This window comes from Serinus canaria, chromosome 6 (assembly GCF_022539315.1).
Source record: "Serinus canaria isolate serCan28SL12 chromosome 6, serCan2020, whole genome shotgun sequence".
Taxonomy (NCBI): domain Eukaryota; kingdom Metazoa; phylum Chordata; class Aves; order Passeriformes; family Fringillidae; genus Serinus; species Serinus canaria.
In genome coordinates this window covers 6,321,732-6,345,030 of record NC_066320.1, presented here as the reverse complement: position 1 = coordinate 6,345,030, position 23,299 = coordinate 6,321,732, and the positions used below count along the sequence as shown (strand labels likewise).

The window sequence follows — 23,299 nt, the reverse complement described above, 5'->3', positions numbered from 1 at the left end:
TGGATGGGCAATTCTCACTCAGACATCTACTTACAAGCAAAGAAATATCAAGTTGATAATGCAGGCAACAAAAAGTAAAAATAAAAATTAACAGATTTAAAATGTGTGGTGTAATTACCTTCTGGTTTTTAAGTTTCAAGTTCTATGGGAATTTTTCTTCTCCACAAATTAGAGCTAAATTTTTCATTCTATGCAAGAACAACAACTCCATGTATTCACTTGTCTTTCAGATACACAGTTTTTAGGAAAACAATAAAACCTCATGTTCATCTCACTCAATTCAAGAGGCTGGGCAAAGCAGTGTTATACAAAAGGTATTCCTTTACTATAGTGTTTCAGTATGTCAGTTTTTAATTCCTTATTGGTACCTTTTTTCTACAGTCTAAATGATCACTTTCTGAAGAAAAATCAGAGCTAGAACCCATGTCTCTATTAAAAATACCTAGGCTATCACTGCTGCAAACAGTGAGTGTTAATGTGAGAACAGGTAAGTTAGCATCACGTCAGAGAAAACTGATACAAAGCAACCAGACTTGCCATGACACTGACTCAAAAAAAATTCCAAACCAAGCCAATAAAAACACCACACACCTTTAGATCTGATTCCCAGCTCTTTACAGAGCTTTTCTACAGAGAAAAAAAAAAAGAAAAAAAGGAAGAGGACAGGAAGAAAGCATTATTTTTAGTGCACAATAGTAATTTTAGCAAAATACAGCAATGACAAAGATTAGTCAGGTGGTTAAAATGGGAAAAAGAGAAAGAGGGCATTTCTTTTGATGGGGATAAAGAAAAGGTCTCAAGTTTCTCTCTTTTTTCCTGTTTCAGCAAAGGATGATAAAAGCTTCTGCTGCTGTGGAAATAGGTACATACTACTATATCATTTCCATTTTAATGACCATCTACAGCAATTTTTACCATTCAGTACTTTCCTACCACAAATGTATAACTTCTTACATAATTCAGATTGCAGCTTTTCCAGTATAAAGTACAAAATAAAACCCCAGGACAACCAGAAATTCTCTGTTCTCTGACACATAATCCTGTATGGAAGTGTATTTACATATTCCCAAACTTTTAAAACAAACAGTTTAGTTTTGACCATAAACTTGAGTGACACATTGAGAAGTAGTTGGACTGCATCTCTAATAGGGTGTGGAGCAACTGACAGTTTCTAGGCTTTGGTACAAGAAAGCACAGTAATAAACCACAAATATTCCCACTGACTTTGCATAAGCATTAAAAATACATGAATGGTAAAGTTTTACTCATTTGGATGTTCAAGTATTCCAGGTAGCCAGCTTGGATTTTTCATTTTCATTTGTTTGTTTTCAGGGAGGAATAACAGCTAGAGGGAAAGGGAGAAGGGAATAAGCTCTGTCTTTGCAAGCAATCCTGAAGGACATGGCATTGGACCATGGTAGCATTTAACTACAGTCTGCTTTTGCCAAGTCAATACAGCTTTCCAAAACATGTTTATGGGCTGCCAAGCGAGCTCCGTCACTGCAGCTCAGCCGTGTGCTTTAAACACTATCTCACAACTGAGAGAACAACTGGATAAAAAAAAAACTAAAATAATAAATTAAAAATGCATTTACTCCCATGGGGAATTCTACTTAGAATTATCTTAGTTTTGCTAAATTATAAAATGCATTTGAAAGTACAAATGTAAATCCACATCCCCACATGCTCCAATGTATTATTTTTTACTCTGGGGCTAAACTAACCTTTTGGTTTTGAGACTAAATTTCTCAGATGATTAAAAAACATCAGTAGAGAGCATCAGTTGTGCACAGACTGTAACTGAATTCACAAATAACCTTTCTACTCCTGGATCTTGAGAGTCAGTTAAATTCCAGAGGCTGCTCCAACATGCAGTGTTAGCAGAACTCCTTAAGGAACTTTCTACCAGCTCAGAAACGCTGAAGCTCAGTGCCCTCAGGCCCTTCCATCCTTTGCACTTCTGAGACACCAGAGAAAGGCTCAGGAGGAGACAGGTTGAAAAAATACCAGTCAAGGATAACAGGAAGTGCAGGAAGAAGGGATTACAAGCACTTGGTTTAGCTTCTTGGACAAACTCTTCTGGAAGGGGAGCCTGTGCTTCTCACCATCTCATCATACTCTAAGTCTGTTGCATCTGCAGAGGGTTGATAGTCTAAGCATGGCAACTCTGGGCTTTAGATTTTACATTTCTGTTTATCAGCATTCTGAGAAAGTCTACATCCCAGATCCAAGGAAGCAAGATGTGGAAGCAAGAGGCTCTTCCCTGTATTAGATGTCTAGGTACAGTCTGCTTAAAAAAAAATTTTAAAAAGTGGTGATGTGGCTCTTTGCTCCATCTGAGGACCCACTCAAGCTTTTAATTCAGGACAACGAGATTATTTTCCTTCTGCTTTAGGTTCCAACACCCAAGCACAAATGCAGTTTCCTATGACAAGCTATACCAACACTCAGCAGGGACAGTTACAGAACCGAGCTCATTCACTGAAAGAGGGCAGGTCTGACATTGCAGACACTGCCTGGGACTGTCCAAACCCAAAACCAAATAGTATAGGACATTCTAGAGTTTCTCTCTCTCACCTACCCTTGAATGCAGGGGCCTTTCATATTAGAAGACTTTAGGAGCATGTTTGGATAAAAAAAATGTTAGTGGAAATAATTTAAATGCACAAGGAATTAAGTAAAATAAAGTAAATTAAATTGTCCTGTATGGGTTCCACATAGCATATGGCAATCCCACAGGGACAGAATGTGCTCTCTTCAGTCCATGAAATTTGCTTTCAACAATACAAGGAGAACATGAGTGAATGTTGTACAACCAAAATAAGGAAATGTGGTGCTTCAGTTATGGACTTCCCCATCCACCCATTGCGTGTGGTATATGTAGTCTCAGCCAACTGGCAGCGTGTGAATTAAAACATCAGAATTACTCAGCTCCTGTCATTGTAGTCTACTTTTCCCCCACAATTAGGCTTAGAGACTTCAATGACGTGGGTAGAACAAAATAATTTCTAACTACTTTTGTAATGATTTAGAATATATTTCATTAGATTTTATCCATAAAAAGTTCATAAAGAGAACAAATGCTTTGAATAAAACTATGTAAGAATATACTCTATAAACATTGAAATAAAATTCAACTCATTTCCTGTCAATACAATTTTTGTATTAAAAGGTTTGCATTCAGGGCTGCAATGTATCCTTGCCAAATGCTCATGCATTGCTAATTAGCTTTCTTTTCAAAACTATTGCACATTGTACCCAGTCCGTTCTTCTCTTTGCTTAGCATTTGACGTAAGGTGTCTCTATTTAATGACATCAACATCTGCTCTCAGCCAGCTATGCAAATTGATTAGGCCAGTTGCATCCCTTTTTCAACAATCCCACATTTTTCCTAATTCTCAGAGATGGAGACATGTAACACACACAATGATACCTTCACTGTTTTCATCAGACACCAACATAGAGCACTATACATTTATTTGTTAGGGTTTTTTTCAGTTCTTCATTGAATGCTAAATATAGTGCAAGACCATCGTCGCTTAAGAAGCCTGCAGTGCACCAGATTTTGTTAGAGCATTCTGTGAATGATATACATATTATATTATTATATTTCCCTATTCTTTTTCACTAGAAAAGGGATATAGAAGGCTTAATATAGGCATGTATGTTGAACAGCCAAGTAAGGGAAAAAAAACATCTACAGAAGGAAAATGCCAATACTTATAATTTGGAATAAAAATTAACTATCTACGTTTTTTTCAGAGGGTTATATTTCGACAATGCTTTAGTTTACAATCGAATTATGTGTAGGATATTGGCTTTTGCATTTCCCTGCTTCCATATTTAATCTTGTTAATTACAAGACCCTAATTTTCTCCACCTCACTCCAAAACAGATTATCAATTTAGGTGGGAAGAGTCCTCCGGAGGTCATCTAGTCCAATCTCCTCCTCAATGCACAGCTAACTTCAAAGCTTGATCTGGTTAAGGACAATCAGTCCACAATCTCCAATCCACATGTTCCACTGCTTAGCCACTCACTATGCAAATGGCTTTTTTTACAACAGTGAGAAAATTTTTTCTTTGCACCCTGCTTGCTGCTACTTGTGACTGCTGTCTTTTGTCCGTTTGCTGCACAGAGTAGATCTGGTTTCCCCATAACCCCTGGTGACTACCTGAGGTAGTAATTAGATGCCTTCTTAACCTTCTTTTCTCCAGGCTAGATAAGCAGCTCGCCCAGTGTGTCTGCGTATATCTCATGTTTCAGTTTCCCCACAGTATCAGCAGCCCTTGGTTGCACTGTCTTCAGTTGGTCAATCCCTCTTTGGAATGGAAGCCCAAAACTGAGCAGAGTTTCTCAGCAGCCACCTCACAAGTATGGAGCAGAGGGGAATAAGCCCTGCCCTCACCCCCCTCACTACTCTCAGGCTCAGGCAGCCCCAGATGTGGCTGTCCCTGCTGCTGGAAGGGTGCTCAGCCAAGCCAGGTATGTCCCAGCCTGTTCACTTGCACTGTCACTGTCCCTCTAAAGGCCCCTTAAACTCTGATAAACTGCCTTTGCTGCCACCCTTCTCTTTCTACAGACTGCAGGGTCTGGTCTTAAAAGGGAGTGGATCCACTTGAACAGTTCCAATCTGCAAAGTTAGGTGTATCAGGATACAATTAAGCAAAACAAAATTTTGGCTTAATAAGAAGAACAGCAAGAGAAACAGCTGAGCAGTTATATAAGAGTCTCCCAAGGGAAAAAGTGGCAGAGTTATGGCTCACTGCACTCCCAACCCAGAGAGGATGAGGCTGTTTTAAGAATTGGTTCTATGGCAGAGTTTTGTATCACATGTGTAATCTCTTCTAATGGGAGCAATTTTGCAACAGCTTGTATTTGCTATATTCCACACTCCTCACTCCTCAGGACTACAATTTGGATACAAAAGATTTAAAACTTACTAAAACACATCCAAAAAAAAAAAAAAAAAACAAAAAAAACCCCAAAAAAACCCAAACCCCAAAACACCTAAACAGAAAAAACTGACTAGTAGGAGGATTTCTTCTTGACTTGTTATTTTGCTGTTTGGCGTGGGAATGAATCTGGAAGTAATAGTGCTGGCATCTGCATAACTGTTCAGAGCTTCTTAAAATGTTTCTGCCATCTAATCAGATGTTAATGGAATGGAAAGAACTCCTTTGTGGAATGAAATAAGAGTCATAGCAAACAGTCAGCTGGGGAAGATTTTCTGTCTGTCTGTCTGACCTTGTGGCTAGCTGTCAGTCTCTATCTCTCCTCTATGTAGATCAGTCAAAATTCACTTGTCTCTGAGAACTGAGTTTCCAAGAGACTTGAAACATCTTTATATTACAGCTACAGAAGGTTTTCAATGACATACACAGTCTTTGCTTCTCACTCTTGATCTAAGCTATTGAGCTTTAAAAACCGTACATAAATGGATCAGCCCTTTTTATTCCAAGCATTATTACTGCTCCTCTGCCTTTTGAGGATTGCATAAATCACCTACTAAAAGCCGAGTACATTTATACACAGGAGGATATGAAATGCAGACCAAATTTTAGAAGCTAAAATATTGGTCAGAGATTTCAGAAATTCGACAGGAGCAATACACAAGTAGAGATCTCTGCAACAATGTTCCACCCCTAGCTGGAATTCATTCTGTTGGTGGTATAAAGAGATGAGGACAAGTCTTGAACACAGATCTCTATTTACAGGAACTGGAAAACATGGGGTAGGGTGAGGGGAAGAGAAACAAAGTGGATTTTGTCACCTTTTTCACAGTTGCCAAAGCCTAGTGTTACTGGTCTCTGAATCAGTGCTTATATACAAGAACAGCAGCCACCAGGATACTCTGATCTTTATAGGCTGTCAAACCAACAGAGCAGGATTAAGTAGAAGAATCAAAGGCAGCTTAATCTCATCATCACTGATCTTAGAGAAACAGCCTTATTAGCTACAACTTACTCCTCTGTGCCTCTGTCCCATAGTGAGCTAGACATGAAAGTAAGACCCAGTTATGGTTTTAAGAGCCTGATATAAATCTTTCAGAAAGAGTTGAGGAAAAGCTTCCAGGGACTCCTCTGGGCTTCAGTTCCGGGAGTGATTCAAGAAGAAAAAGTTCACAGAATTAGTTGCTACATGCCAGTCTTAGAAAGATGATAACTTAAAACAGCTGAAACAAAACAGAAACGAATGATGCACCTGTAACTTCACAATTTTTTTTCACTAGATTGTTCAAAGAGTGTGCTTATTTGGATTACAATCCCCCCCCCCTCCAAGATTACAGTACAATTCTTCATTTATTTTGAACAGTGTGATTCTGCACAGTAGCAACACTGTGGGATTTTATGAATTCAAGATGAAAACTCAAACTTTGTTACATTCTCTGTATTTTATACCTTGGAACCACATTTATTTTTTGTAAGAGGAAGCTTTGCCAGGAAGGTAAGACCTTGTGCCTCTAACCATCACCTTGTACCTGTTTACCGACATGATTTAGTCACACTAGCAAAGACTGCCTTGCAAAGCCTGCCTTTTTGCCACACAACAAATTCAGCGGATGAGACTGGATTATATTAACACAAGGTTTCTACTTTCCAAATGCCACTCATGTATTTTAGTGGTTTACTTCAATATGTATAAACAAATCTAGTTCCCATTTTTTTTTGTTTCCCCAATGAGTTAAGACCATAAACCATATACAAAAGCATATTACCAGGGTTGGTTCTGATGGATATCTTTCACTCCCTGAAACACTTCCTATAAATTCTAGCAAAAGAGTGTAGCCGAAGGATAATGGTAATTGCAGAAATTGAAGAAGAATGCACACAAGTGATCCATACAAGAAAACACACGAGTGATTCCAAGTCTAAGCAGCAGGCAATAAAGACAGTTTGCATGTTTCACCACAGGCTGCTTGATGAGACTTCCCTAATTATGTTTATTAGGAATAGTTTCCAAGAAGGATTTTGGTCTTTTCAATGCTACCATTCAAAGGCTATCAACCATGAAATCACATACTTCTTGCATATATTTGCAGTTTTCACAGAGTGTAGGACTACTTCCAGGATTTGCCTGAAAAGTATCACAGGTCTGAACTACAGATTAGGTGCAAATCAGAGAACTTAAAGGAGTCTGTGTATACTGTGTATTTTGCAAAGTGCTTAGTAAAAGACATCACCTTCCAATTACACTTATAACTGCAACCATTTAAATATGTCAGGAACAGAATATACCTTTGTAAAATTAAAAACAAACTAGAACCAGCAATAGCAGGGGCTTTGAAGCTAATCAGGCATTCAGGGAGCTTTAACAAAATCAAAAATATTCTAGTGCCTTGAAATTTCTCATCCACTCATTGCTTGAAAGTCATATTGCCAAAGCATCACAAATTCTACTAGAAGGGGTTTTTTTTTTCTCTTTCAACAAAGTAGCAAGACATGTAGCATTCTATTTTTAAACTATTTTAAAGTCATTTCCCAGTCAGGCAAGAGGTTTTTTTCCTGGGTAATGGTAGAAGAGAAGAACTATAAAGGAATTAATCTTATTTGCTCCCAAGCATACATCCATCTCAAGTGTAAACTCTACCTGTTACTCAGGACAATTACTGGGACACCTGCCTGTGCTGAGCACATCTAGGAGCCCATGCAGAAGCAAATTCTACCACTGAGAAAGCAGCTGAAAACAAAAAGCAGCTAAAGCTCTGGTATTGTTACCATACTATGTTTTTGTTTCTGCAAATCCTCATTTTGAGGGCGCTAGGCCCTTGCTTCCAGAGGTGTGAGAGACAGGTAATTTCAGCTGGCAAGAGAATATTCTGATGTAACAGCACTGATTTTATACCCCAGCTTTGATTTCTTATGTTGGGTACCTTGATGCTTAAGCTCCCTGAATTAACGGACATTTACAACTGCATCATTTCTTTCTTCCTTTCCCACCTAACTGTAACAAATTGTTCCTGATTCTGCATAGTTGTTGTGAAAAACATTTTCCTCTATGTAAAGCACAGCAAATCCCATGATAAAGTTAGGAACATGGATTTCAACATGATAAACAATGCTAGAGAACATAAATTTAATTACAAAGATCAAAAGCAACAAAGAGCAACACTGCTCTTCCTCTCACACCTGAACCACCCACACAAGGCAGTCCTTGTTTCTAATCTCTAGTCTTAAGCAGTTATAAGTCTGGGAAGAACTAGTTCAAGCAGTTTCAAAATTTAAAATTTCCTCTGATAAATTTAATTCTGCTGAAGGTTACTGTTGCACACACACCCCTCAGCTGGCTTTGCACAGTCCAGAACTTTCTATTTACCATTCTGAATTGTCAGATACATTCAAGTACCAGATTGCACTGTAGAGGCAGTAGCTATTTTATTCCACTGACTGTGAAGACACTAATCTCTGAGAGAGCAGTAGCTTCTTTACCCAGACAGCTAAATTTACTGCTACTTGTCTCATAAAACCCCAAGTGACACAGAAGCCCAAAAGCAAATAAGCTTTGACTGGGATATTAAGGAGTAAAAAACACCTCTACAAAGACACACCTTCCAGAGAGGCAGCATTTTCCTATTCAAGCACACACATCCACAAGTTAACTTTTTTTCAGACCTGCAGATATATTCACTTTGAGAAGTGAGACCAAATCAGAGAAACAACAGGAACTGGTGTGGAAACAGCAAGTTTTTGAGAATATTGTTCTGTAATTTACCTACATGAGCTATACATGTTACAGAAATTCATTTTAAAACAGTCTGGGAAGCAAGGCTTGACACTGGGAGCAGAGGTAAAAAGAGATATTTGGATTCTCGGGTGTGCCATTTCCCTCAATAGGTACGTTTTGATGGCGAGATCAGTCAATGCATATTAAATAATTCATAGCATCACTGTCCTGGTTTCAGCTGGACTAGAGTTAATTTTCCTCCTGGTTGCTGGTACAGAGCTGTGTTTTGGACTCACTATGAGAACGCTGATGACGCACGGGTGTTGTAGGCGTTGCTTGGTACTGCTCACTCCAAACTGAGACATTTCGGTGCTCTGCCAGTGAGCAGGTACACCAGAAGCTGAGGGGGAGCAGGGCAGGACAGGTGACCCAAACTGCCCAAAGGGATATTCCATACCCTAAAAGGTCATGCCTAATATATAAATTGGGGGAGTCAACTGGGAGCTGCCAATTGCTGCTCAGGGCTGGGCTGGGCCTCAGCCAGCACATGTGCACCACTTGTTTTTCTGGGTTTTATTTCTCTCCCCTTCTTTTCTCTCCCTTTTAATTCCAATGATTATCATATTTTATTTCAATTATTAAACAGTCCTTAGCCCGTGTGTTTTACCTTTTTGTACATAAGCAAGCAACACCATGGTACTTGGCTTCTGGCTGGGGTTAAACCATGACAATCACAACTTGCATATGTGTAATACTGTATACTGGCTTTCAGGAACTGCATTGCCTATAAAATTACTTCTATTTTTATTCACAAAGTATATGTTTGTCTTTGATGATGTCCTGAAAGGGGCTCATTAAATTACTAATGTAACTATTAAAGCTATTAAATTACCAATTTTGAGGGATCAATTCCAAGCACATTGAGATAAGCATAAATCCAAAGTAAACCAAGTGTCTCTTCACTTCATTGACCCTCCTATGAGGCTCTGAATGCTAAAAGGTCTTTCTCCTGACAAGATTAACCCCTTCATTGTATAATCCTCCCTGGCCAAGACAGTGGAAGTAGCTACTCCTAGGGCTCAAAAAACGTTCTGCTTGGTAGTACACAATGATGAGGGGAGGAGGGATGCTTGGTTTGTGTTTACTTTTAGAGCCCCGGGGGGAGATTGCTCCCTAAGCTTCCTGACAAGATGTTTATTTTTATTCACATTGTCACTATGTTTTCCCATGAACAAATATTTATACTTAAGAGGAAATGTTTCAGTTACATGTTTCAGACGGGATAAACAATGTTCACTTCCCTTCCATTTATTATGAGAAAGCAATTTTGCTTACAGGAGGAAGTAAATAAATCAATTCCCCAGAGATGCCTGGGAAGGGGTAATTCTTGCAGGGAACCCGTCTTTAAAATACTGGCAGTATGACATTAGGTCAATGTTAGCTGACCTGTGGAGGTTTCATTTGCAATTGCAAGAAATGAACACATCAGAGGTTTATTGTTTCCTTTGTTCAGAGAAACAGGTCATTCCTGTGCAATCCTGTCTTAATTAAAACATTCTTTCTTCTGACAAATTTTAGTAGCATCTTATGTCCCTGTCTGCACTATTATAATGTACATTTAATACATATGGAAAGCTACAAATCCATCTTTTGTTAATACTTCTGAACATATAACAGACCGAGAAGGCCAGTGGATGAAAATGACCTAATTTCATTGACTACTCCAAATTGTGAGCAGAGGGTTTGACTCTATGATCTCCAGAGGTTCCTTACAACCTGAGTTTTCCCACGATCCTAAATTAAGAACATGTATTTGGTTTAACTAACTTACACACTTACTGCAGGAACTGTGAATATCTGGCTGTGATGCTTGACAAAAGCAATATATATATATACACCTGTAACTCAGACTGGCAAAACCCTCACTTTTCCCTAGGCTGCCTAGAGCAGGAACTTAGAAAGCTGCCTGGATGCATGGAAAAGTACCTACATGTTTGTGGTGCAAACTCTTCCTTCATCCCAGGATCTAGCTCATTTCCTGCACCTGCAGTTAGTCTGTGCGAGTATTCACTCTTGAAAATCAGACTTTGCAGCTTCCGTTTCTTTGATGCTTGGAAATAGCTTCACATTGGGTCAAAAGCTACCCTGTGCAGAAGCTGCTCATAACCAACCCACTGCAACACCAACATTTGTTTTTATCTGCAGGAAAATCAGAACAAAGCTGACTAATCCTGTAAATGAAACTATTATTTGTAAGACTTTTCAGTTAAGACTTTTGGTACAAAGTATGCCAAGACACAGATGTTATAGCTCTAAAATACTTGACCAAAAGCTGCTGGTCAGAAGAGCAGTGGTGACAGGCAACACTAAGTGAAACAAGTCAAGGTTGTTTTTTGTTTCTCCCTGTCCATACTTACCTCACAGGAGAAAATGTTCACATCCATTTTTAGCAGCTTGATCAAAAGCAGAATTTCATTAAAAATACTTCATGTCTTTCTCTTAACGTGGCACCCCTAAGGAGGAAAGAAAGAAAAAAAAAAGAATAAACTTTAGTATTTTCAACCTAAAATTAAAACACATGCAACAGCAACATCTTTTATGATGTGTTTTATATTGTAAAACAGGCCTGCTTGGTCAACAAAACAGTCTTTTGAAGTTTCAAACAGGTAAACTGTGTATCTTCACTAAAACACTCTTTGCTCCAATGCAGTAAAGAAATCATGGGTAGCTTGAAGAGCTTTTGTGAAGAACTGGAGATTGACACAACTCTGTCAAATGAAGCTTTTTCATGAATAATTTCCTTATGGATTTAGATTAAAAAAACCCCAAACCACCTTAGGTGTCAGAAGCTAACACTGCTGTATCCCAGTTAACCAGCTCCTCTCTCTTAGGCAACAGACTCTGAGAAGGGAGTTTTTTGGCTACCTTCAAGGTGGCAAGACTCTAAAATATGAGCTGACAGCCTGATGACACATGAACTGGGAATTCTGTGCTGCTTCCCCCCTTTGGTAACAAATGAAATTAACTATAAATGTCCTTCATTGGGTTGGTAAATGCCTACTTTATTGTGGCTTGGTTCGAGCCACAATAAAGCAGGTGGAGGTTTTCCAAAAACTGAAGGTGGGAACAACATTGATTTCACCTCAGATGCTGCCCTAAAAGCAAAGCTCAGGGGCACAAGTAGGTTTCAGAGGTTCAGGCTAGCTTGAATAGCAGCAGTGAAATGCAGAGTCTTCAAATGAACAGAGGAGTGGCCCACTGGGCACTTCTCCCTTCTTATCAGGATAATTTCAGAACTGAATTTAGGACTGAAGTAAATTTCTCACAGAAATTACAACCTTCTGTAGATACCCAGAACAACACAAGAGAGAGAGCAAACAGAAAATGAAGTAACTCTTTATTCCACCTTTGTGGAAGAAAGAAACCACAAGAATTGACACAAGAGCTAAAGGCATGATGTTTATGTCCTCTAGGAGTCCTGCCCTTCCCTTTGCTGCTTATCAATAAGCATTTTAGTGGCAAAGACACATTAGTCTTCCTGAAATGCCATGTTTTGTGCAGTACTACTGTGGAGAATCTTCTTACCATCTTTTCTACTGTGCCTACCCTTACTTCCTCCAAGGCAGGCCCACACAGCTCCCTTCATAAGCCCTACAATAACAGCCTTAACCCACAATTAAACAGCTCCCCAAATTATTAATTAGTGACATTAGCATCCTCAGGGCTCTAAAACTGTTTAAATAGATACCTCATCTGATACTGTACCATTCATCTGTTTACTTGTTTCTTGCGTATTGATGCCAGATTAGAAGTTACTTGCAGCTTCTTTCAGAACATTTCTTTTCAAAAAAAACAAATTTAAAAAAGGGCATCTGGTTTATCTAATCATAAACTCAGAGCTTTCTATGTTTTTACTTTACTGAGATCTCATTTGCTTCTAACAGCCTTTCTCAGCTTCACCCTCATTAAAATCTACAGACATGACCTCCAAGATCCTTCTTACTCGCAGACAAGTAAAGCCCTTCCACAAGCTCATTCACAATTCTTTTTCATCAATCATTAATCATTTACATTATTGTCCTATTAAAGGCTACATTAAGACTCTCCTGCTTGCTGAGATATTTTTTAAATTATTATGCTGTAAAGTGAGACCAGTTGTTTGAAGAATGTAAGCAGACAGAAATGTAGCTAAACCTGATTTTCATCATTACTAAAGCATAAGCCTAAAAGTTTCACTTCACAGATAAAAGTTTATGGCCTTCATCCCCCTGCCACTCAGCCTTCCACCTTCTGGTTTTGAAGACAGCTGAGTTGTTAATTAGCATTGTTCTACTCTATTGCAACTCCAAAATACAAATATCTCTCATACCATGGTAATGGAGGCAGATCTCTGCGATGATTATCTGCACTCAGAGGAAGAGAGCAGCTAAACCTTACATGTACCTTCCTTGCCAGAGTCTGGAGGAGCTCACAGCTCAGAAGAGAGCTGCCTTGCTGTGATCCTCACCCTGTGTGCCTGCAGAGGAAGCATCAGTTCTGGTCATGGCAGTGCACTTCCTTCTCTCTCCCATCTGTTCTGCACCCAGGCAGGCAGTTCCCAAGCTAATGCTCACCCACAGCAACAACCACACCGTGAGACCGTGTGCAGGACATGCAGCAAGGTCACTGTGGGCTGAGGGAAACTAAAACCTGCTGGAACACACAGTAATTCATTGAGGGATGTATTTGCATGGTGGAATTCTCCAAAGTGGGGAATTTCTTTGAAATAGGCAGGCAGGTGAGGAACAGGAACACCTGCTGCAGGTTGGCAAGGAAAACATTTGCAGTGCAAACCAGGCCCAGAAGGATTGTAAGGGAGGCCAGGTGGGACACTGGGCTCCCTGGATGACTCCTTGTGGCCAACAGTCATGTAATCTGGTTTAGAAGCCTCTTCTGTGGTGGACAAGACACTCCTCATACACACTGATATTACAGAAAACTCAGAAAATCTCAGCCTAGGTTTTCCCTCAAATCCACCTCAGCTTCACCTTTGTGTTGTTCAGAAGCCTTAGCTGATCCAGTCTTTGCCCCACTCCTGTTTTGTTTGGTTTGTTGGGGATTTCTATTACTATTATTACCAAACTAATGATATTGCAGAATTTTATCCTCTCAAGTTTTTTTTATGAGCTTCCTTTAACTAGCCCATCACCTCTGTGCATTGGGTTCAGTTTCTGTAACACCACAAATTTACAGTACATCTGCCCCAAGTCTTTTCAACAAACCGTGAGTGATTACATGGAAGAAAAGTGCTTTTAAGCCTTATGTTTTTGACTTACTTAATATGGTCTCACTTCAATGTTTTGCCTTTAAAAGTTCAAATACTGTGAGAAATTTAAGTAGAAGAAAGAGCAGAACCTTAGTTCACTGTTGCAATCTTTACTATGACACACCTCACTTGCTCTACATTACATGGTTGAACAGACAGTAGAAATGTTACTTCCCATTGATACCTAAACCAACATTTCCTCTCAACATACATTCAAACCCTAGGATATATAGCAAATCCAAGTGTTTTGCCTTTTCTATTTCAGTTTTGGTAAGTATGTTTTTTTCTGGGATCTCTAAGACAAATAGGAACTTTTTCCTGTATTGATCACACAGACAACAAGATGATGAAATGTGATACAAATGTTTCCATTTAACTGAGTATAAATGTCAACATATGGCGTGAAGTTGACAATCAGGTTCTAAAAGAAGATGGGATATTTTGATTGCCACTAGCCCTATCTTAAGAGCACCCCCAACAACTCAGTTAAACAGCTGCTAAACGAAAGTGCAAGTATCTCTAAAACTCTGCTTTCCTATGCTCCCCAAGTAGGGAAAAGGTTTTCCCTTTTGTCATTCCTTTTTTCCAAGAGCTGCAGAAGAGTTGGGCTAGGTATGGCCTTCTGCTTCTCCCCAGAGGTTCTCAACAACTGTAAGGAAGAGAAAGAGCTCTTGAACGTCATTCTCCTGCTAGGTCTTTTAGGGAGGCACATCCTTCTTTATAACCAGCTCCCCTTGTATCCAGTTCTCTACATGCATTTGCACTCTGTACCAATTACAAATTTCATTCTTGTTATGCAGAGGACCATTAATAATTTAAGATTAAAAAGGAACCTAAGGGCAGGAATATTCCATTTTTGCTCACGAGATAGATGGTACGCTGCTAGTATGTCAACTCAAGTTATCTTTGTGCATGCTACGTTAATTCAGCAAATTGCTTTTCAAACAAAGTGCACGCAGAAAGAGCCTGGAGATTCTACACGAGAAGAAAGTTTCATTTCTATGGCAAATGTGCCAAACCCATACACAGAAAGTGAAATACAAACAGAATTTAGTTTTGCCCATTTAGTTTTCATAAACAGGAGTTAGCCAAAATGAATTTTGTAAAGAAGCCCTCTGCAAGAGCACGTAAAAGTCATGCCGGGTGTACTGATAAGTACCCCAGCGCCCTGCCTGCACCGTGAGAAACCAGAGAATCAGCGAACACGTCTAACGGTATGGAACGGCTCAGGAGCGATGCAGCAGGACCGCCTGACACCCGAGCGAGCTGTCAGCATTTCTGACCTTACCGCGGAAGAGAACGGGACATGAGGGCGAGGCGGGCAGGTGCGGAGTCCGTCCTGGAGCAGGAGCTGGGGGCTCCCGTCAGGAGCCGGCCCGGAACGGGGAGCGCCCCCGGCCCGCCGATCCCAGCCCCGCGGTGCCCCAGCCGCCCGCCGCTCCTTCCTCCGCCGCAGCTCCCACGGCGTCCGGCCCCGCTGGGTCACCCACAGCGACCGGCGGCGGCGTCCGCCCGTCCCGCGCCCGCCCCGGGGCCGCAGCGTCTCACCTGAGGGCGGAGCGGCACCGGCTGGGGACAGGACAGAAGTGACGCTCAGCGGGGTGCGGAGGGCGGTGCGGTGTCTCGGGTGCGGTGCCGTCCGGCCCTGCCGTACCGCGCCGTTCTCTGCCGTGCCGTGCCGTCCTGTCCTGTCCTGTTCTGTTCTGTGCCGATCTGTTCTCTGCCGTGCCGTTCCGTGCCGTTCTGTGCCCGGCGCGGAGCGGGCGCGCGCGTCCCAGCCAACCAGCGCCGTCACGTGAGCGCGCCCCGGCACGCGGCGCTGCTGCCGCGGCCGTTACAGCGGCGCGCGCGCGCGGCGGCGGCGGGAGGCGCGCGCGCCGCTCCGCTCTGAGAGGCCGGGGGTCGCCGCGCCCCGTACGGGGCTCTGGGGCTGCCGGCGGCGGCGGCGAGCTCGCCCTTCCTGCCCTCGGGAGACGGCGTTTCCAGGAATTGAGGGGCTGCGGAGGCAGGAAATCCTGCGGGGCCCCGTGCGGGGAGCGGCCGCAATGGCATCACCTCCGTGCGCGAGAGGGTGGGGTCCCCAGCCGCCTCCTCCCTGCTCCGTGTGTGCATCCGCCCGATGAAATGGGAATCAAGGTGTGCGCGCCTCCTTGAACTGCGAATGTTCCTGCGTTTAACATTGCTGATGAGTAAATCCCACCGCACTGCTCTCCTCGGTTTCCCCACACAGAACTTTCAAGCTGAAACGTAGTTAAAACAAGCGTTCAGCCTGTTTTCCGCTCAGGATGCCTTCCCTTTCATTGCCCTCAGGGTGCCTGACCTCTCTATCAATAATACGCTAAGAGAAGTCTTTAAAGAGAACAATAGTGGGACGCCGTAAATAATCCAGCTCCGTCAGGCATTTAAACCGGTTGTAGAATGTATTGCTGAAATGCTTAGGTAAAATTGATGAACGGCCTAGCAGCCTGGTGTTAAAGGAATTTTATGCTTACTCAGGGTCTTGGACTCAATTTTCCTCTTGGGTCATCCTGCGCTGTTTGGGAGGACTGTGGGGGCCAGGCCAGTGCTTCACGTCGGTGGTGTTTAATGGTGGTCACGGGGAGTTTCTGACAGCACAGCCCTTCTGGAAGGGGAAGGGCTAAGACACAGGGCCTGAGGACAGCAGGAGCCGGCAGTAATGCAGGTGGAGAGGCAGGCTGGGCTTGCAGCCAAACTGCTCTCCGATCTCAATGGCAGAGATCACTCTGTGCAGAACTAATGAACCTAGCCCCCATATCACGAAAACCATAAAAGAAGCAGGGTTCGTTGAATCTTCTCTTTTCTTTTGAGGATTTTCATTTCATGTGCTTCCCTGTGGAGTCATGAAGGCTTGAAATGTACCTTCTGTATACTGTATGAACAGTGAAATATACATGCAAGCTGTATCGGGATGCTGAACTGTGCAGCAGGGGGAATTAGCCTGTGTAGAGATCAGTGATGCCATGGACAGACTGTCTTAAGCACATAAATCAGCTTTAGTCTACTATCAAACACTAGCATACCCTGTGTTTTACATTTGTAAAAGAAATGTGGGAGAATGATCATAGGATTTCAGGACCTGAGCCTTTAAAATAAATGGCATTGGAATTCTGAAACACTCATTAAGTGGACAGAAACTGTTAGCAACTTGGCTAAATGTAAAGTTTAGAATAAATGACTGAAAGATAATGACCTTTGTTGCATACGTGGTACTAAGGACGAAGAAAGATTGCTAGGCCATGGTTACTCCCCAGAATTCAAGGATTATTTTATTTAGAAAGAATTTATAGAGTCCTGGTAACTCATATTTAGAGCCCCAATGAGGAAGCCTTCACCATGCTTCCACAGTATTTGCGTGAAGAATTGTATAGCTGTGCAATTTCACTCTGTACAAACAAACTGTTTAAATTCCTGTAATTTGTGCTGGATACACACCATCATTTGCAAGGCAATTGGAGCAGACAGCTGAGCTCACAAGGGTTATCATCTGCATCTGTTCAGAGGACAGCCTCCAACCTTGTATTGGCTAATATTTTTAGCTTTGCTAACTAAACCCACATGAGATAAAAGTCCACCCACACAACAGGTTATGTAGTTTGCTTTGAATCAGCTGTGTTTTGTGAACACTGAATGGCTTGATTCTGTTTCATGTATTTCCTTCAGCACTTCAAAATGGATTTAGGTTGTTTGAAAGGTTCTTGACTGACAATTTTAGAAATTGATCTCTCACGTTTAATCCCAGACTGAGTCCAACACAAGGCAGCTTCTCTGCTGTATCAGAGGGGAAATATTGCTAGTCTGAGGACAGTCTTACTTATTTACTTTCTCATGCCAGCAAAGGCAGGATTTCCTGGTTTTTCACTAATCTATAATTTCTGGGTGTAGGATATTTTCATTAAATTAAAGTTATGCCTTGGATACTAAGACTGTATGTTTCATTCAGGGAAAAAAGAAGCAAGAATTTAGTAAATCACCTGCCCTTTAAGGTATGATAATTCCATTTCAGCCTTAAATTAATTAGGCAGTAGTATGGAAAGCTAATGATCTTCACAGAACACTTGCCCTCTTTCCACCAACTTTCATTTATAGTCCATATTGATTTCTGAAAAATTAATTTATGCTTTTAATATTGTGCTTGTTTTTGTGCAAAATTACAGGTGTTGCATCTATAAGCAGACATGGAGTGCCATTATCCTTCAAAGTGCACATGGAATAGATGAGGAGAAGCCATGTAAGTTCTAGGCTTCCAGGAATGGAAGAAAAACAATTTATGAAATTTGCTGTTAAGAATAATTGTTAGCTGACTTTTATGTTGTGTAAATTGTTGTGTAACTTTTATGACAATATCTCTTAAACCCAGACATAAGACAGACTGATACCTGTCATGATGTCACGACTGTAATTTTTCCTCATTCACAGGAGATACTGAGGTGACAAAAATGTTTATGATTGTGAGTCTTTTCATTGCTGCACTGTTATCAAGCTGTAGTTACATTAGTCTGACTAGAGTAGCTCCAGGTGACTCATGGCTTTCATTATATGTCTGAGTTCTTAAAGGGTAAAAGATTTGGGAGAGGTATTTTTTTTTTCAGAAAAATGAAACAAAATCTGTTTTGTGACAGTAAGTGCATTTGTACACTTCAGCACTCACTCATGCTTTAGGATGGAGGTAGATTGTGAGCTTTCTGGAAGTCCCCTCAGCTGTTTCCAACCAGTCCCTTGGAGCATTAGGAGTTGCTGACAGTGAATAGAGCATAGACCTTTATGCTGTGGGAGAGCAGTGAGTGTTCTTGTGTTCAGCTCTCCCAAGTGAACTATGGTGACACAGAAGGTCATACAGGACATGGGATGAGCAAGTCCCAGGCTTTCCAGACAGGCTTGGAAGCCAATGGCTCATTATGCTACAGTTCACTGAGATGTTTTTAATGTTTTATCCTCTATTGTCTTAGGGTTATGACTGTAGTTACTGTATCCTTTTACTGCCACATTGGTCTGGAACAGGCTTCAGACAGTGGCATCCTCTCGCTGAGTATTCTCCTGCTCTGCTCACAGTCCCCAGTCTGGCTTCCATTCCTTTTCCCTGTAATTTGGTGTTGGGGCAGGTGGAGCTCCCGTTCTCCACATCTGTGCGTGGCAAAGATTGTACTGGCTTTGAAGTCTGCTTCTTTATCCTAAGAGTCATCAGAATCACTGTTAGGCACCTTCCTGAGGGCTTTCACAGCCTTTCTGAGAAGGCCTTATTACGGCTTCAATACAACAAATCAGAGGAGTGAGAGGTTTTATTCTTCCCAGTGAGGATTTGGCAAGTCCAAACCTAAAACATTATAAATAGTTCAGTGAGAACTGTGAGCAGAACAAGAGTCAAATAAAACGTCAGGAGGTACGCTAGAACCTTCTGGTGGAAGTTTATCTCATCCTTATAGAGTGTTATAAAAATAATCTTATAAACACTGAAGCAATCACCACCATGAATCACATTGTGTTCATACTAGACAAACCTACGTAAGACTGGCAGAGGTTTATCTGGGTAAAGATGCTGACTTGGAAACTGTGAGAGAAAAAAGATTTCACTGGCAGACTGTTGTAATAGTGAAATATTTTATCCTGAGGAGAAATAGGCTGTGGAAATGTCAAATATGTACTACAAAAAAGTAATGCAGAGGGAATCCATTCCTGATTTTGGAAAACCTGCATCTCCCATTGCTTTGTGCTCATAAATATCAGGAGTGAAGTGATAGCAGAGCTCCTGTGTTCTAGTGGTTCAAACAAATAAACATTTATTAACTCTGGTTTGATGGACAGTTCCTGTTTATCCAGCATTGCTCAAAATCATGTCTTAATACAGTTTGGTTTTTTAAAATAAAAATGCTTATAATCAGCTTGGACAAGCCTTTGAAGAGTATACGCCAAAGAACACTGGAAAGAAAAGCAATGCCATGGAAGGAGGATAAAGACAAGCCTTTCCACTCATTTATTTTCACGGTTTTATTAAATGTAGTGAATATGTTTAGCAACACTGAACTAGTTTTTGGTAGAGCACAAAATTAATCAAAAAAAGCTTGCATGACTTCGTAACCACAGAAAATTGAGGAAAAAGAGATCATGAACTAATGGAGAATGTTAAACTGTCTGGTGCTTATCCATCCTTATGTTCAGATGTAAAACTGAGGCAGTACAAGAAGAGAGCAAAATATTCCTACCCCATCCCACCTCACCTCCTATCCATCCTCGCCCTCCTCTCCTCTCATCTCCTCTCCTCTCATCTCCTCTCCTCTCCTCTCCTCTCCTATCCCTCTCCCTCTCCCTCTCCCTCTCCCTCTCCTCTCCCTCCCTCTCCCTCCCTCTCCCTCTCCCTCTCCTCTCCATCCTTTTTCTACATGTGTGAATACAGAGCTCATGGGCGAATTTCATTTAGAGAAGTGGCTCAGTCCCTCCATTTGTGTGTACTCCTGCAAGGTAAGGGTTTATAGTGGCTGTATAGTTCCCCTGTCTAACCTGGGTTGCAGAATTTAATCCCCACTTGAAACCCAGATGGATTGCAACACTGCATAGTGTGTGGTTGTTTGCTCTGCCAATTCAGAGGATCTGCACCAATGTAGCTGATTTCCTAACAAATCCTCTGTACAACAAGCCAAGACCTGTGATACCATGTAGGCTTAGTTCTCAATAGCCTCTTACCATGCAGCAAATGTGAAATGTTACCAAACTAGAACAGCACAGTTTTACCCTGCTTGGAAAGCATTTGTGATCAGCTATAACTCAAAAAGAGCAGGCCCATTGTGAATTAAACACTGTTTTGCTGAAAATGTGTATTGGATTTAATCCGATTATTTGCTTGCTGGCACAAATTCTTTTGGTGACCATGAGTTTCTAAGAAAAAAGATACAATTTTATCTCCCTTCCCAGATTTAGCACTATTCAAATGTCAAATTGTGTAGAGAGTGATCTTGTCCCCCAATAAGTTGCAGCTGGGTCAGTTGCTGAAGATTGGAGGTGGGCCTGATCTTAACAGGCCACACCTGCAATCAATAAGAACTAGTGCTATATATGAGTAAGAAAAGAGGAGTGAGGAGAGTCAGATTACTGTAAGGACCTAGAGAAGTCAGTGTGTTGAGGAGCTGCCTGTGAGCAACATCAAGTAGGTATGAAGCTCAGATAATATGAAGTCCTTGTACTATGATGATGATAGAACTCGAGATATCTAAGACAACAAAATTGTTTTGTGTGTTTTCACTCCTGAACTTGAAGTCTGCATCAGTGTGGAAGATAAAATGAGCACACCACCTCCAAATCTCTATCATCTAGGCCCAAACTCCTCTTGTGAAGTGTGTGCGGGACTCTCTCAAAAGCATCCCAGTCAAAAAGCGTATCATTTTGTCATGATTTATGCATCAGTTCAAACACTGGTTGCTGTAAAAGAATTCTTTGTTTCTATCCTTACAAATATCACTTACAGTACCAAGGGACTTTTGCCAATACTAGCCAGTCTGTAGAACTATAGGAAAAACAGTGCCTTCTGATAGCTCAGATTATGATATGCCTGCAAAAATGGATGCACACATATATCTGAAATGTAAACATTGGCAATTTTGATAGTTCTCAAGCTGGTCCAATATGTTGCAGTAATATGTTTTATTGTTGAGAGTTTGAACCTCAAGTGAACATGTTTTTCTGGACTTGGTAATAAGCTGCCATCCATAAAGGATATTTAACTGTAAGTAGTATTTTTTCATACTGTTTAATCTACTTACTCTCTGTTTTCAATTCTTTGTGAAGAGAAACACTCTCTGTCACATTTTTTGTCTCCCACTTATCAGCCAAAATAAAATGTAGGTGCTTGTATAAAACTTTTCAACAAATTTTTTTTGCTGCTAAAAAGGCCCAAACTCAAAACTCAGGTTTATATGCTACCTGCTGCTGTGGGCTGTAAGTGCCATGGTTCCTCAGAAGCCAAAATCAACACAGCACAAAGTCATTTCTGAGAACCACAGAGGACCTGACTTTCAAATCAAAATTCTCCTTTGTTTCATGTGCACTTGGAATCCTTATTTTGCTGTTAGCTTCTGAGGCTCTAAGAGAAGTTAAGAATTATCACCTTGCAGTGTATCACTAGTGAAGACCAGAGTTGTCTCACTGTAAGTAAGAGAGGTCTGCTACAATGGCAGTCAGTAAATAATCCTTGTGTCTAGATTCAGATTCTGACTTCTTTGTTCTAGCAAGATGTTGGATCTGATGGTCTGGGTTTTAATTGTTTGTGTAACTGGAGAGTTAAAGAAGATCAAGAAAGAGAATTATGTTTTTTGTACTGCCTCTACACTTAAAGATTGTGATATACTGCATGAGGAAACTTTCTCTGCATTTTCCAACAAAGAGACATTGAAAACATGCCAGATGCATTTAAATGAACCTATTAAAAAGTTTGTATAATTTGGAAATATAAGGAAAAAATAAAGGGAATACTGATTATTGCTTTCAGATTTTCAGACTTACATTTTAATGGAAATAGTTAATTAAATTATGCCAAACTAGTATTTTATCTACAGAGCTTCACTTGGGCTAAAGACATGTGTCTTGATAACCCCAGAAAAAATTGTCTTCTGGATACATAACTAGCTCCTGTAGCTCGAAAAAAGAAAAATGTGAAGACGATTTTAGTACATACAGAAAATTTTGGCAATGTCTTGTGCTTTCTTACCAATTACTTACTCTTTTTCAGACTGAGTGTACATGGCATTAAACTCAAGAAAATTTTTCATTGTCTCTAACAAGATAAATCATTGTCAGCAATCCATCACTGTTTCTAGATACTGATTGGTCTTTTACTAGAACTTTCAGAAAACACCAGAGCGTTTGAAGAATCGTAGTTTGAAATATTTCAGGAAAATCCAAATTTCTTGAAACCTGATAACGGAGTTGGTGTAGGCAAACTCCGGTGTTGTTGCTTGTTACTTGAACTACTTGCTCTTAAGCAGCTTCTTTCACCAGTTTGTAAGGAGTTGATAGACATCTTTACAAGTACTTGATAGTTTGTTTAAGCCTTTACAGGATAATACTTTTTGTCCATGACATGTTTAAAACATATGTAAATCATTCAAAGAACTTTTAAGTATTATATTGGAATTTCTATATAGTTCATAGACTATGAACTATTTTTTTTCCATTTAGAAAATTATATAAATTTAGTGATTAATGTCCAAGTATTTTTGCCCCTTCAGTTAGAGTCCATTATGAAGAATGTGAGTTTTGAAAATTTCTTGACAACTTCCATAAAGAGTTCTTGGTTGTATTTTCATGTTCTGAAGATGCAGAACA

At 40.7% G+C, this 23,299-nt stretch overlaps 1 protein-coding gene across 3 annotated transcripts in view; it reads right to left on the bottom strand.

The window, feature by feature from the left end:
• RHOBTB1 (Rho related BTB domain containing 1) overlaps nt 1-15,771 on the bottom strand; it is a 48,074-nt gene extending 32,303 nt beyond the window's left edge. The window contains exons 1-2 of one of the 3 annotated variants that reach the window (XM_030241384.2): nt 15,518-15,771; nt 11,082-11,177 (exon numbers count right to left, since the gene is read on the bottom strand). The gene's annotated coding sequence lies outside the window, so the exon portion shown is untranslated. Of the gene's footprint in view, nt 1-11,081; nt 11,178-15,252; nt 15,392-15,517 lie in introns of those variants that run through there. The other 2 variants (XM_009087560.4, XM_018911092.3) reach the window with 2 other exon arrangements.
• Between the last annotated feature and the right edge of the window lie 7,528 nt (nt 15,772-23,299).